At 46.5% G+C, this 11,608-nt stretch overlaps 1 long non-coding RNA gene across 6 annotated transcripts; it reads left to right on the forward strand.

Annotated features, from left to right (window-relative positions):
* Positions 1–6,380: 6,380 nt before the first annotated feature.
* Positions 6,381–11,550, forward strand: LOC135454702 (uncharacterized). 6 transcript variants are annotated; one of them, XR_010442179.1, is made up of 7 exons: positions 6,381–6,640; positions 8,911–9,199; positions 9,431–9,510; positions 9,587–9,641; positions 10,186–10,256; positions 10,331–10,372; positions 10,555–11,550. It is a non-coding gene; the product is annotated as an uncharacterized LOC135454702 (long non-coding RNA). The 6 variants fall into 6 exon arrangements; XR_010442180.1 differs by having other exon boundaries at positions 10,192–10,256; XR_010442176.1 differs by having other exon boundaries at positions 10,186–10,372.
* The last annotated feature ends 58 nt before the right edge of the window (positions 11,551–11,608 follow it).

Consider the following 11,608-nt stretch of genomic DNA (forward strand, 5'->3'; position numbering starts at 1 on the left):
AATTTTTGGGAAAAAATCCCGATTTTTGGTGCCAAATTTTTGGGGAAAATTCCGATTTTTGGGAAAAAATCCCGATTTTTGGTGCCGAATTTTTTGGGGAAAAATCCCGATTTTTGGGAAAAAATCCCGATTTTGGTGCCGAATTTTTGGGAAAAATCCCGATTTTTGGTGCCGAATTTTTTGGGGAAAAATTCTGATTTTTGGTGCTGAATTTTTGGGGAAAATTCTGATTTTTGGCGCCGAATTTTTTGGAAAAAATCCCGATTTTTGGTGCCGAATTTTTGGGAAAAATTCCGATTTTTGGTGCCGAATTTTTTGGGGAAAAATTCTGATTGTTGGTGCCGAATTTTTGGGAAAAATCCCGATTTTTGGTGCCGAATTTTTGGGGGAAAATTCCGATTTTTGGTGCCGAATTTTTTGGGAAAAATCCCGATTTTTGGTGCCGAATTTTTGGGAAAAATTCCGATTTTTGGTGCCGAATTTTTTGGGAAAAATTCTGATTGTTGGTGCCGAATTTTTGGGAAAAATCATGATTTTTGGTGCCGAATTTTTGGGGGAAAATTCCGATTTTTGGTGCCGAATTTTTTGGGAAAAATCCCTAATTTTGGTGCCGAATTTTTGGGAAAAATTCCGATTTTTGGTGCCGAATTTTTGGGGAAAAATCCTGATTTTTTGGAGCCGAATTTTTGGGAAAAATCATGATTTTTGGGGGAAATTTTTGGTGCCGAATTTTGGCGCCAAATTTTTTGAGGGAATTTTTGGGGAAATTTTTTTGGAATTTGTACTGGTTTGTACTGGTTTGTACTGGGATTGGGATGAACCGGGAGTGGATTTGGGGCTTTAAAATGGTGAAAAATGGGCAAAAATTATGCAAAAAATGGGCAAAAAATCGGGAAAAACAAAAAAGGGATTTTTTGGGTTTTTTCTCCTTTTCCTGCTCCATACTGGTTTGTACTGGTTTATACTGGGAGGGCACTGGGATCAACTGGGAGTGGATTTGGGGCTCTAAAATGGTGAAAAATGGGCAAAAAATGGCGAAAAGTTGGTAAAAAATGGGGGAAAAAATGGAAAAAAATGGGAAAAAATCGGAAAAAAATGGGAAAAAATCGGAAAAAAATGGGATTTTTTCGGGTTTTTTTCTGCTTTTACCGGTCCATACTGGTCCATACTGGTTTATACTGGTTTGTACTGGTTTGTACTGGTTTGTACTGGTTTATACTGGGATTGGGATGAACTGGGAGCGGATTTGGGGCTCTAAAATGGCGAAAAATGGGCAAAAAATGGCGAAAAAATTGGAAAAAAATGGAAAAAAATTGCAAAAAAATGGGAAAAAATCGGAAAAAAATGGGATTTTTTCGGGGTTTTTTCTGCTTTTACTGGTCCATACTGGTTTGTACTGGTTTGTACTGGTCTATTCTGGTTTTTTTGGGGTCCCAGGGCCATGCTGCGGCCCAGGTGCGGGGTCCCCGATAAATTCGGGGCCCAGGTGAAGGCCCAGGTGCGGCGGCGCCGCTTCGCCCTGCAGGGGCTGCGCTGGGAGCAGCCCGAGATCACCTACAGGTAAACTGGGATGGACTGGTTTGGACTGGGAGGGGGAAAATGGGGAAAAAACGGGGAAAAACGGTGAAAAAACGGCGAAAATCGGTGAAAAAATGGGGAAAATAGGGCGAAAAATGGGGAAAATGGGGGAAAATGGGGAAGAAAGGGTTAAAAATGGGGATTTGGGGATACTGGTTTGTACTGGGAGGGACTGGGAGGGGGAAAATGGGAAAAAACGGGAAAAAACGGTGAAAAAATGGTGAAAATCGGTGAAAAAATGGGGGAAAAAATGGGGAAAATAGGGGGGAAAAATGGGGAAAAAATGGGGAAAAAATGGGGAAAAAAGGGCTAAAATTGGGAGCAGCCCGAGATCACCTACAGGTAAACTGGGATGGACTGGTTTGGACTGGGAGGGGGAAAAAATGGGGAAAAACGGTGAAAATTGGGTGAAAATTGGTGAAAAAATGGGGAAAATAGGGTCAAAAATGGGGGAAATGGGGGGAAAATGGGGATTTGGGGGTACTGGTTTGTACTGGTTTGTACTGGGTTATACTGGGAGGGACTGGGAGGGGGAAAATGGGGAAAAAACGGGGAAAATCAGTGAAAATTGGGTGAAAATCGGTGAAAAAATGGGGAAATTAGGGTTAAAAATGGGGAAAAATGGGGAAAAATGGGGAAAAATGGGGATTTGGGGATACTGGTTTGTACTGGGTTATACTGGGAGGGACTGGGAGGGGGAAAATGGGGAAAAATGGTGAAAAAATGGCAAAAATCGGGGAAAAAATGGGGAAAATAGGGGATAAAATGGGGAAAAAATGGGGGAAAAATGGGAAAAAATGGGGAAATTTGGGTTAAAAATGGGGTTTTTCGGGGTTTGGGGTTACCTGGGCACACCTGGGACGGGAAAATGGGGAAAAAAATGGGAAAAATCTGGGAAAAAATGGGAAAAGATGGTAAAAAAATGGTAAAAAATGGTAAAAAAACGGGAAAAATTGGGTTAAAAAAGGGGATTTTTCGGGTGTTTGTGCCCACGCGTGCCCCTGGTGCCCGCAGCATCCCTGGGTGGGGAAAAATGGGAAAAATCGGGGGAAAAAAATGGGGAAAAAATGGGAAAAAATGGGAAAAAAAGGGGGAAAATCGGGGGAAAAAATGGGAAAAAAAGGGGGAAAATCGGGGGAAAAAAATGGGGAAAAAAGGGGAAAAATCGGGGGAAAAAATGGGGAAAAAAATGGGAAAAAATGGGGGAAAAATGGGAAAAATGGGGAAAAAAATGGGAAAAAGCCGGGGATTTTTGGGTTAAAAATGGGGAAATTTGGGGTTTGGAGTTACCTGGGCACTGCTGGGGACACCTGGGTGGGAAAAAATGGGGAAAAAAATGGGAAAAATCGGTGAAAAAATGGGGAAAAAAATGGGGGAAAAATGGGAAAAATGGGGAAAAATCGGTGAAAAAATGGGAAAAAATGGGGAGAAAAATGGGAATAAATGGGGAAAAAATGGGGAAAATGGGGGAAAAAAATGGGGGAAAATGAGAAAAATCAAGGAAAATCGGGGGAAAAATGGGAAAAAAATGGGGAAAAAGGGGAAAAATGGGAAAAATCGGTAAAAAAATGGTGAAAAAATGGGGGAAAAATGGAAAAAAATGGGGGGAAAATGGGAAAAAAATGGGAAAAATGGGGAAAAAATGGGGAAAATGGGAAACAATTGGGGAAAATCGGTGAAAAAATGGGAAAAAATGGGGAATAAATGTGAAAAAAATGGGGAAAAAATGGGGAAAAATGGCGGAAAATCGATGTGAAATTGGGCGAAAATTGGGGAGAAATTGGGGGAAAATTGGGTAAAAAATCGGGTGAAAATTGGGTGAAAATTCGGTGAAATTTGGGGTAAAAAATCGGGTGAAAATTGGGTGAAAATCAGTGCTGAAATTGGGGAAAAATCGGGGTGAAAATCGGCCGTAAAGCGCGACTGTCGGAAAACTGTCGTAAAGCGCGACTGTCGGAAAACTGTCGTAAAGACTGCCGTAAAGCGCGACTGTCGTGAAACGTGCGGTAAAGCGCGACTGTCGGAAAAGATGCCTTGTTGCCGGAATCCACGTGTCGGCACGGGCGCCGCCATCTTGCCGGAAACCACGTGCTCGCCTGGGCGCCGCCATCTCGCCGGAAAACACGTGTCGGCATGCGCGCCGCCATCTTGCCTTAAACCACGTGTCAGCATGGGCGCCGCCATCTTGCCGGAAACCACGTGCCGGCATGGGCGCCGCCATCTTACCGAAATCCACGTGTCGGCATGGGCGCCGCCATCTTACCGAAATCCACGTGTCGGCATGGGCGCCGCCATCTTGCCGGAAACCACGTGTCGGCATGGGCGCCGCCATCTTGGATTAGGGTCAGTTTTAATCGGTAATTTTAACAATTAGGGTTAATTTTAAAGCTCTTTTAGGATTATTTAAGGATCTTTTAAAGGTTCTTGGGGGATTTTTACGGGTGTTTTAGGGGCTTTTTAAAAGTAGGGCATTTGGAGTGTATTCGGAGGCTATTTTTAGGGTTCTGTGGAGTGTTTAAGATACATTTTCTCTCTCTCTTTCTAACTTTGTTTTCCTTTCTAGCTTTAGTTTAAAAAAGCAGCAGTAGAAACTTTCAGGCTCCCTGGGACTAAAGGAAAAAAAATAAAAAATTTCAAAATACAAAACAAACCCTTTACTCCCCGGGAGCCTGAAATTTTCTACTGCTGCACCGGACATATAGTTTTTATTCTTTTTACTATATACACTATATAGGAACCCCACCCTCTCCTAATCAGGACCCCCAGCTGACAGCAATCAAGCCTAATCAGTCTCGCCTACCACTAGACACCACCCCTATACCCAAGCACCCACCCCGTCACCAAGGCCCGCCCCTAGGTCTTACCCCCAAACCGCAGCCCCGCCCTTAGCCAAGCCCGCGCCGCCCCGGCCCTAGCTGCCCCCAGGCACGGCCCCCCCGTCGGCCACCCCCGCCCCCGACACCACCTCTCCCCTAGGCAGCGCGGCCCCCGGGCGCCGCCCCAACCCTACCCGAGCCCCCGCCTCCGGGCACCGCCCCCGGGCGCCGCCACCCGTGGCCGAACCCCCGCCCCCCGTGGCCGTGCCCCCGCCCCCGGGCGCCGCCCCTTCGTCGCCGGGCCGCGGCGGCCAGAGGCCGCCCCGACGCCTTAGATGCCCCTCCCCGCGACGCCGCCGGCCTCACGCGAACCGGAATATCATTCCGGCCCCCGGGGACCCGCGGAAAGCGCAAAAATCCCGGCAAAAATCGAGAAAAAAAATCCGGTCATGGGCGCCGCCATCTTGCCGGAAACCATTCGCTGGGCCGCCATCTTCGGGACATGTCGGATGGCGCCGCCATCATGCCGGAAACCACGTGTCGGCATGGGGGCCGCCATCATGCCGGAAACCACGTGTCGGCATGGGCGCCGCCATCTTGCATTAAACCACGTGTCGGCATGGGCGCCGCCATCTTGCCGGAAACCACGTGTCGGCATGGGCGCCGCCATCATGCCGGAAACCACATGCTCGCCTGGGCGCCGCCATCTTGCCGGAAACCACGTGTCGGCATGGGCGCCGCCATCTTGCCGGAAACCACGTGTCGGCATGGGCGCCGCCATCTTGCCGGCATCCACGTGTCTGCATGGGCGCCGCCATCTTGCCGGCATCCACGTGTCGGCATGGGACCGCCATCTTGCCGGAAACCACGTGTCGGCATGGGCGCCGCCATCTTGGATTAGGGTTAGTTTTAATCGGTAATTTTAACAATTAGGGTTAATTTTAAAGCTCTTTTAGGATTATTTAAGGATTTTTTAAAGGTTCTTGGGGGATTTTTACGGGTGTTTTAGGGGCTTTTTAAAAGTAGGGCATTTGGAGTGTATTCGGAGGCTATTTTTAGGGTTCTGTGGGGTGTTTAAGATACATTTTCTCTCCCTCTTTCTAACTTTGTTTTCCTTTCTAGCTTTAGTTTAAAAAAGCAGCAGTAGAAAAGTTATTTACGGTTAGGTTTATTTGAGTTTTTATTAGGGTTCAATGGTGTGGGATGTTTGTTCTGTTAGTAATAGAAATAGGTTTTGTTTTGATGTGCTGCGATGGGATGAGCGTGTGCTGCGTACCGGTGCTGACAAAGGTACAGTATTTTTATGGCTCTGATGTGTCGGGTTAATGAATTTATATGGTCTAACATGTAGATGAAAATAAAAATAAATATACATTTAAAAATAAATATAAAATTATAGTGGTAAACAGAAATATAGAAATCAAATAGATAAATACATAAAACTATAATATATTGTATATTATTGTAACATAACATATAAATTATAGTCTATTATATATATAAACAAAGATATATAACTATAGAATGTAAATATAAAACCAGTAAAATAAATTGGAGAATTTTTTTTGGTTTTTTAGGTTATAGGCTGGGTTTTATAATAAATGTGGTGGTGGGCTTTGCTGCAGCTGGAATTTGTATCTATTTCAGGAAGCGTCATACAGTATATCCTGCAATTTAATAGATCCCCTGCTATGTTAGTTGTAGTGGAAGAAGCTGAATGAAACCAGGACACTGAACTTTGGTGCACCAAACCCCTGCCAATAACAGGTTTTCAAATAACAAACCCACAGTTTACAACAATGTTAAAAGCCCAGCCTACAAAAATACCAAACTCCCAGCCAAAAAAAAATACTAAAAACTTGGCCTACAAAAATATCGAACAAACCAGCCTATAAAAAACTGCATTTCAAAATACCAGAACAACCTAGTTTCAAAATAATAGGAAACCCAATTTCAAGGTACACAGGAGCTGAGGGCTGCGGGCAGAGGGACCGGTTGAGGGGTAAAGGGAGAGGCCTTGAGGGCTGGACAGTCCAGTGGAGATCAGGGGTACAGGATACAGCTGTACCACCCCCTCACCCCAGCCCTAACCTCAGCCTAACCAGCTCCCCTAAAAACAGCCTTTTCCCCCAACAGCAGCACAACACAGCAACCCTAACAGCGAGACCAGAGAGCAACCCTCACACACCAGGACAATGACAGAACCCTCAGAGAACAACAGACCCACTGCGGCTAGAGAGCAACAGGTAGAGTTTGGAGACTGAGCACGTCTTTTTGAGTTTTTTTCTCAGGACTTTTAAAGGTATTTAGGGGATTTTGGAAGGGACTTCTCTGGGACTTTTTAGGGTATTGTTGGGGCTTTTTCAAAGCCATTCTGTGATTCCCTAGAATATTTTGAAGATTATGGTCAGGGTCAGAGGAAACACCCTCTGAAAAGGCAGAGTTTTAGGACTGCAGTGGAATGCTTTAGAAAGGGGTCAGCGGTGGCACAGCAGGTCGGGTCCCACACTGCCAGTCCAAAGGTTGTAAGTTTTAGACCCAGCTAAGTTGTTGTGGTCAGGGTTAGATGCTCTCAGCTTTGGTCTGGGAGAATTTCTGCACAGAAAAACTCACCCCCTGAGTTTGCTGATGCCAGTTTGCAGGAGGTGCTTGGCACTGCCAGAGCAGCCCGAGTTCTCGGTGGGGGCAGCTTTGCTCCTGGAGAAATCCTGTGCCGGCCCTCTTCCCTGTAAAACCAAACTCACCCTGCTGCGTGTCGACGTCCATCCGCAGGAGGCACGTGGCACTCCGAGGGCAGCAAGAGTTCTTGGTGTTGGCAGCTGCGGACTGCGAGAAATTGTTCTCTGCAGTTTTGGAGGCCGAATTGCAGTTTCTGCCATGGGCACACAGAGAGGAAAGGCTGTTAATTTCCTTAGAAAGGAAAGCCTGGCACCCCATGGTTTAAGGGGCAGACAAAGGGCTGTATAGGGGAAAGAGCTCCTCACAGGACCTTTCTTCACCTCAGCCCCCACTCCAAGGTCTAGCAGGCCCCCCGTGTGACAAGCTGCTTTCAGAGGGTTGCCCGGGCACACCTGCACAGGGAGCTGCTAGGCCAGAGGGACTAACGGGGACGGTCGGAGCATCCAGCACGGACTAGGAAACAGCCAGACCCACCTGGGCACTGAGCATCACTTTGAGAAAACGCCAAGGGAAGAGCCCTTTTGGCCACGGGCCAGCAACTGAGCAGGCCAGGCAGCAAGCGGGGTTCCAGGAGAGGGCTTTCAACTTTCCCCTTTTACAGTGTCAGTCCCTCTCCAAAGCCCCCAGACCCTCCAGAGCACTCCCAGAAAGGAGAGGGGTTATTAGGAGAAAAAGAGTTTATAAAAAAGGGAAAAAGCTTCATTTTCCATTAGTTTTTGTGTTCAAACTGGTAGGGACTTGGATTCCCCTGCAATTTTAATGGTCTCAGTTGAAAGAATCCCTGCCTTTTCTATGCTGTTAGGGGTGTTAATTGACAGGGAGTCCTCATTCTCTATTATTTGGCAGTTTAAAAAGAAGGGGAAAATCTTGACAATGTTTCTTATGGGTTTGAATTAAGGGTAGCCACCCCTTTTTGTTGTCCTGAGGCCCAAATTGAGGGAGAAGGCCAGCTATCCCTCCATCCTAAGGGTTTGAACTGAGGGAAAAATCCTTCTTTTTTCATCACTGGAGAGATTTAAAGTGTGGAAAGCCCCTCTTTTCCCAATATTTAAGGAGAGCAAATTAAAGGGCAGAAACTATTTATTTGCCATTGTATTAGCTTCAGTAGAGGTAACTGCCCCATTTCCTCTTTTTAAGGAGTTCACTGGAAGGAAGCTCTGCCTTTTTCAGCATCTTAAGGGTTTAAAACTACATTTCAGGGCACTTCTTTCTATGCTGTAGGACCAAGTATCTCAGAGAAGGATGAGCCTCACATGCCCTTAACCCTTACACTGCCTGGGAGGCTTTTATTTTTCTTATTTTTCCTTATAATGTAGATAGCCTAAATTAGAGGTCCCAAGGAGACTTAGACTATTCATACCATTAGTATTCTTCTCCACCCAGCTTAGTCACATGGGAAATACTACTTAGTAGCCACTAAGGAATAATTACCTAAGTTAACAGCAAATTACCCAATCTATCTAGTTATGCTGCCTAAACAGAAAGTTTTATTTCTTACCAGTTTGCTGCCCTTTTGCTCCAAGCAGTTGCTACAAAAAAGAAAGCGCTGTTATTTTTCTGAAGAGCTTTCTTCTATAACAAGCACTTTACTCCCCTTGAATTTGAGTCAGAGAGGCCAAAGAGCTGCAGCTGCTCTGAGGGCTTTTACACCTGGGAGGATTTGCCCCCTCCCTTTTCCTGGGTGCCATGGGAACGAGAGGCGGGCACAATCAGGGGTATATTAACCCCAGCCTTGGCTGTGGGGCTTCATTCCCTCTCTGGGATGTGCTGGGGTAAGAGCTCTCCTCTCATTTCAGTGAAGAGGCTCTTTCACCTCATCTCAACTTCTTTCCAGCAGGTGTTTCTGGGCATCTAAAGCATAGAGGCTTTGAAGATTCTGTGAAGTAAACAGCATGGAATACAGGGAGTATTTAGACTCATGATTTTGGCTTTTGTGTTTAGGGGTGGTAAAGCGCATTTGTAATTTCTGGTTTTGTTCTTGTTTTGTTTTGTATTTTTTTTTAGGAGGAGCGCAGCATCCAGAGATTCCTGGTTGTGTCAAGTACAACACTTTTTTCAGCAGATTCATCATGTCACAAGAGGGATCCGCCCAGTGTCAAGGATGATGTCTGAGATTGAGGCATCAGGTGAGTTGAGGATTGTGATTAGGAGAGGGAATGTGAGCAGGCATACAGTTAGGAATTATTGTGGGTGGGGGGAGGTTTGAAGGTAGCAGGGTGAAAAAGGATGTTTATTTGAGGACCCCCCCCCCAAGGCTTCTCAGAAGCCTAGCAGAGGTATTCCCATGTCCTACAGCACACAAGGTTATCTACTGCACTCATAGGAATGCTATCCAACTTTGCCTTTCTCTAACCCAGGTGCCAGCCCTAATAAAGGCCACAGCCTTGGAATCAGGGTGAAGCTGGAGCCTAAAGCAGCCAGGCACACTCAGGAGAGGGCAAGTAGCTGACTTGCTGGGATTTGGCCCACATAACTCTGGACTCATACTTTGGTTTTGGTTTTCTTTATTGTAGCTAACCAAGAAGCTAACAGGCCATCACGAGGCGTTCCAAGGCAGACTCATTTCAGGTGCAACATGGATCCACATCACCAATCATCCAAACGATAAGTTGGGGGCCAGGGCTTGGAGATGGGATGATGGGAGAGTAGCAGGTTGGGAGATCTTGGGGCAGATGTAAAAATTAGCAGAGGGAAAAGCAATCTTCTCCAAGGGCCTCTTAGGACAGCTAAAGGGAGAGGCTCTACTTTTGATGGCAGCTTTCAGGCGGGCAGTGCAGAACAGTTCTGGTCTATGTTGTGTTGTCCAGTGTGCTGTGTTACCTAGTGTGTCTTTGAGGTCCCTTTTACCTTCTCTCCTCGAGGCCCTCACCACAAGCATGATGTGTCATGTTTAATGTCCCCCTGTTTGTCGTGTTCTGTGTCACGGGTGTCTGCACACATTTGTGCCGGAGCTGTCCTGCCCTGTCGCATAGCCAGCTGCAATAGGACAAGTCCTGGGGCCTTGCAGTTTGTGGGGTGTCACTGGACTCTAGATGATATTTCTAGATAGACACAAGATGTTTGGAGCTGTGAAGTCATCCTGCAGCCCTTTTACTTTTGTCCTAACTTTCAGATGAAGAGGATAAAATCCATGGCAAAATCCATCCATCCACCCATGCCGGGTGAGGAGGTTCCCCAGAGCAGGTCAGTCACTGTTTGTCTCTGCAGGGGGAGTTTAAAGTGTGACTCTGTTACAGCACTGTTCTTTTTCTTTTTAGGAAGTAAAGCTGGATATCAGCAGTCAAGGTGAGATGGGCAAGGTGAGCATTGAGTAGCTTACAGAAGCAGTTGTTATTGCTCAAGTCTCTCTGCTGCAACTCTAAGCATGTGTTCCTATTTCTGCACCAGGCATTCTTAGGACAATGGTGAATAGCAGAATTGTTGGGTTTTGGCCAGCGTGCTGCTGAGGTCATGCATTGATATTTGGTTTTCTTTAATGTAGCTGGCTAAGAAACACCAGGAGATTGTTGAACAGCAGTGCCAGCAGGACCTTCCCAGATGTAGAGGCCACCATCTTTTGTACATGACATGGGCCTGCATCCTGAGATGTCTGAGAGATAAGTAGAGGGCTAAGTCCCACAGAGGGGTGAGAGCGGGGTGCTGGTTTGGGAATTACTGGGAGAGGTTTTTGAATCTGCTTTGGAGGAGGGGGAGTGTCCATGAAGTGGCCCCTTAGGCCCCATAAAAGCAAAGTCTCACTTTTGATCACAGTGCTGAGGTGCTCAGGGCAGAGCAGTCCCGGTGTGTCTTGTGTCCCTTGTGTATTGTGCATTATGTGTGTTTGGCTATGTCCTGTCCTTTAGCTTAGGCCTTTGAGGGGCCTGTCAGAACCCCGGCATCATTCTTAGCATCTGTGATTTCTGCATTCCTTGGCCTGGCACCCAGGCCATAGAACTTTTGACTCGGGAGCTCAGACAGGCATCAGAATTGCATCTCTTTTTAGAAGCAGCTAGTCAGATGTCTTTTCAGGTCTTGTTCTCAGCTGTACGGACAACTGCAACCCTGCAAGGTTCCATTATGGCTGATTAGGACTTGTAAGAATGTGAGCACAGGTAGAGCATTGCGACTGTAGGGCTCCTGGGCATTCATCTTTGCAATTCTTGGACTGAATCATTCAGTTTAGCATCTTCTTTTTCCAGGGCTCTCTGAGCCTCATCAGCTCACCATCAGTCTCACCTTAGTCATCTCATTTTGCATCCTCTCAGTCCTTGCAGTCATTTTCCTTGCCTAGAGGTTTCTGTCTGTGTCGTGTCCCTATTGTTTGTCACGTCCTGTCGTGTCAGGGGTGTCAGCACACATTTGTGTCGGAGCTGCTCTGCCCTGCCGCATAGCCTGCTGCAATAGGACAAGTCCCGGGGACTTGGAATTTGTAGTATGTGGTGTAGTTGGACTCTAGATGGGATTTGTAGATGGACACAAGATGTCTGGAGCTCTTAAGCTATTCTGCAGCCTTTTGACTTTTGTCCTAACTTTCTTTCAGATGCAGAAGGATAAAA

The sequence above is a fragment of the Zonotrichia leucophrys genome, chromosome 15 (genome assembly GCF_028769735.1).
Source record: "Zonotrichia leucophrys gambelii isolate GWCS_2022_RI chromosome 15, RI_Zleu_2.0, whole genome shotgun sequence".
NCBI lineage: Eukaryota > Metazoa > Chordata > Aves > Passeriformes > Passerellidae > Zonotrichia > Zonotrichia leucophrys.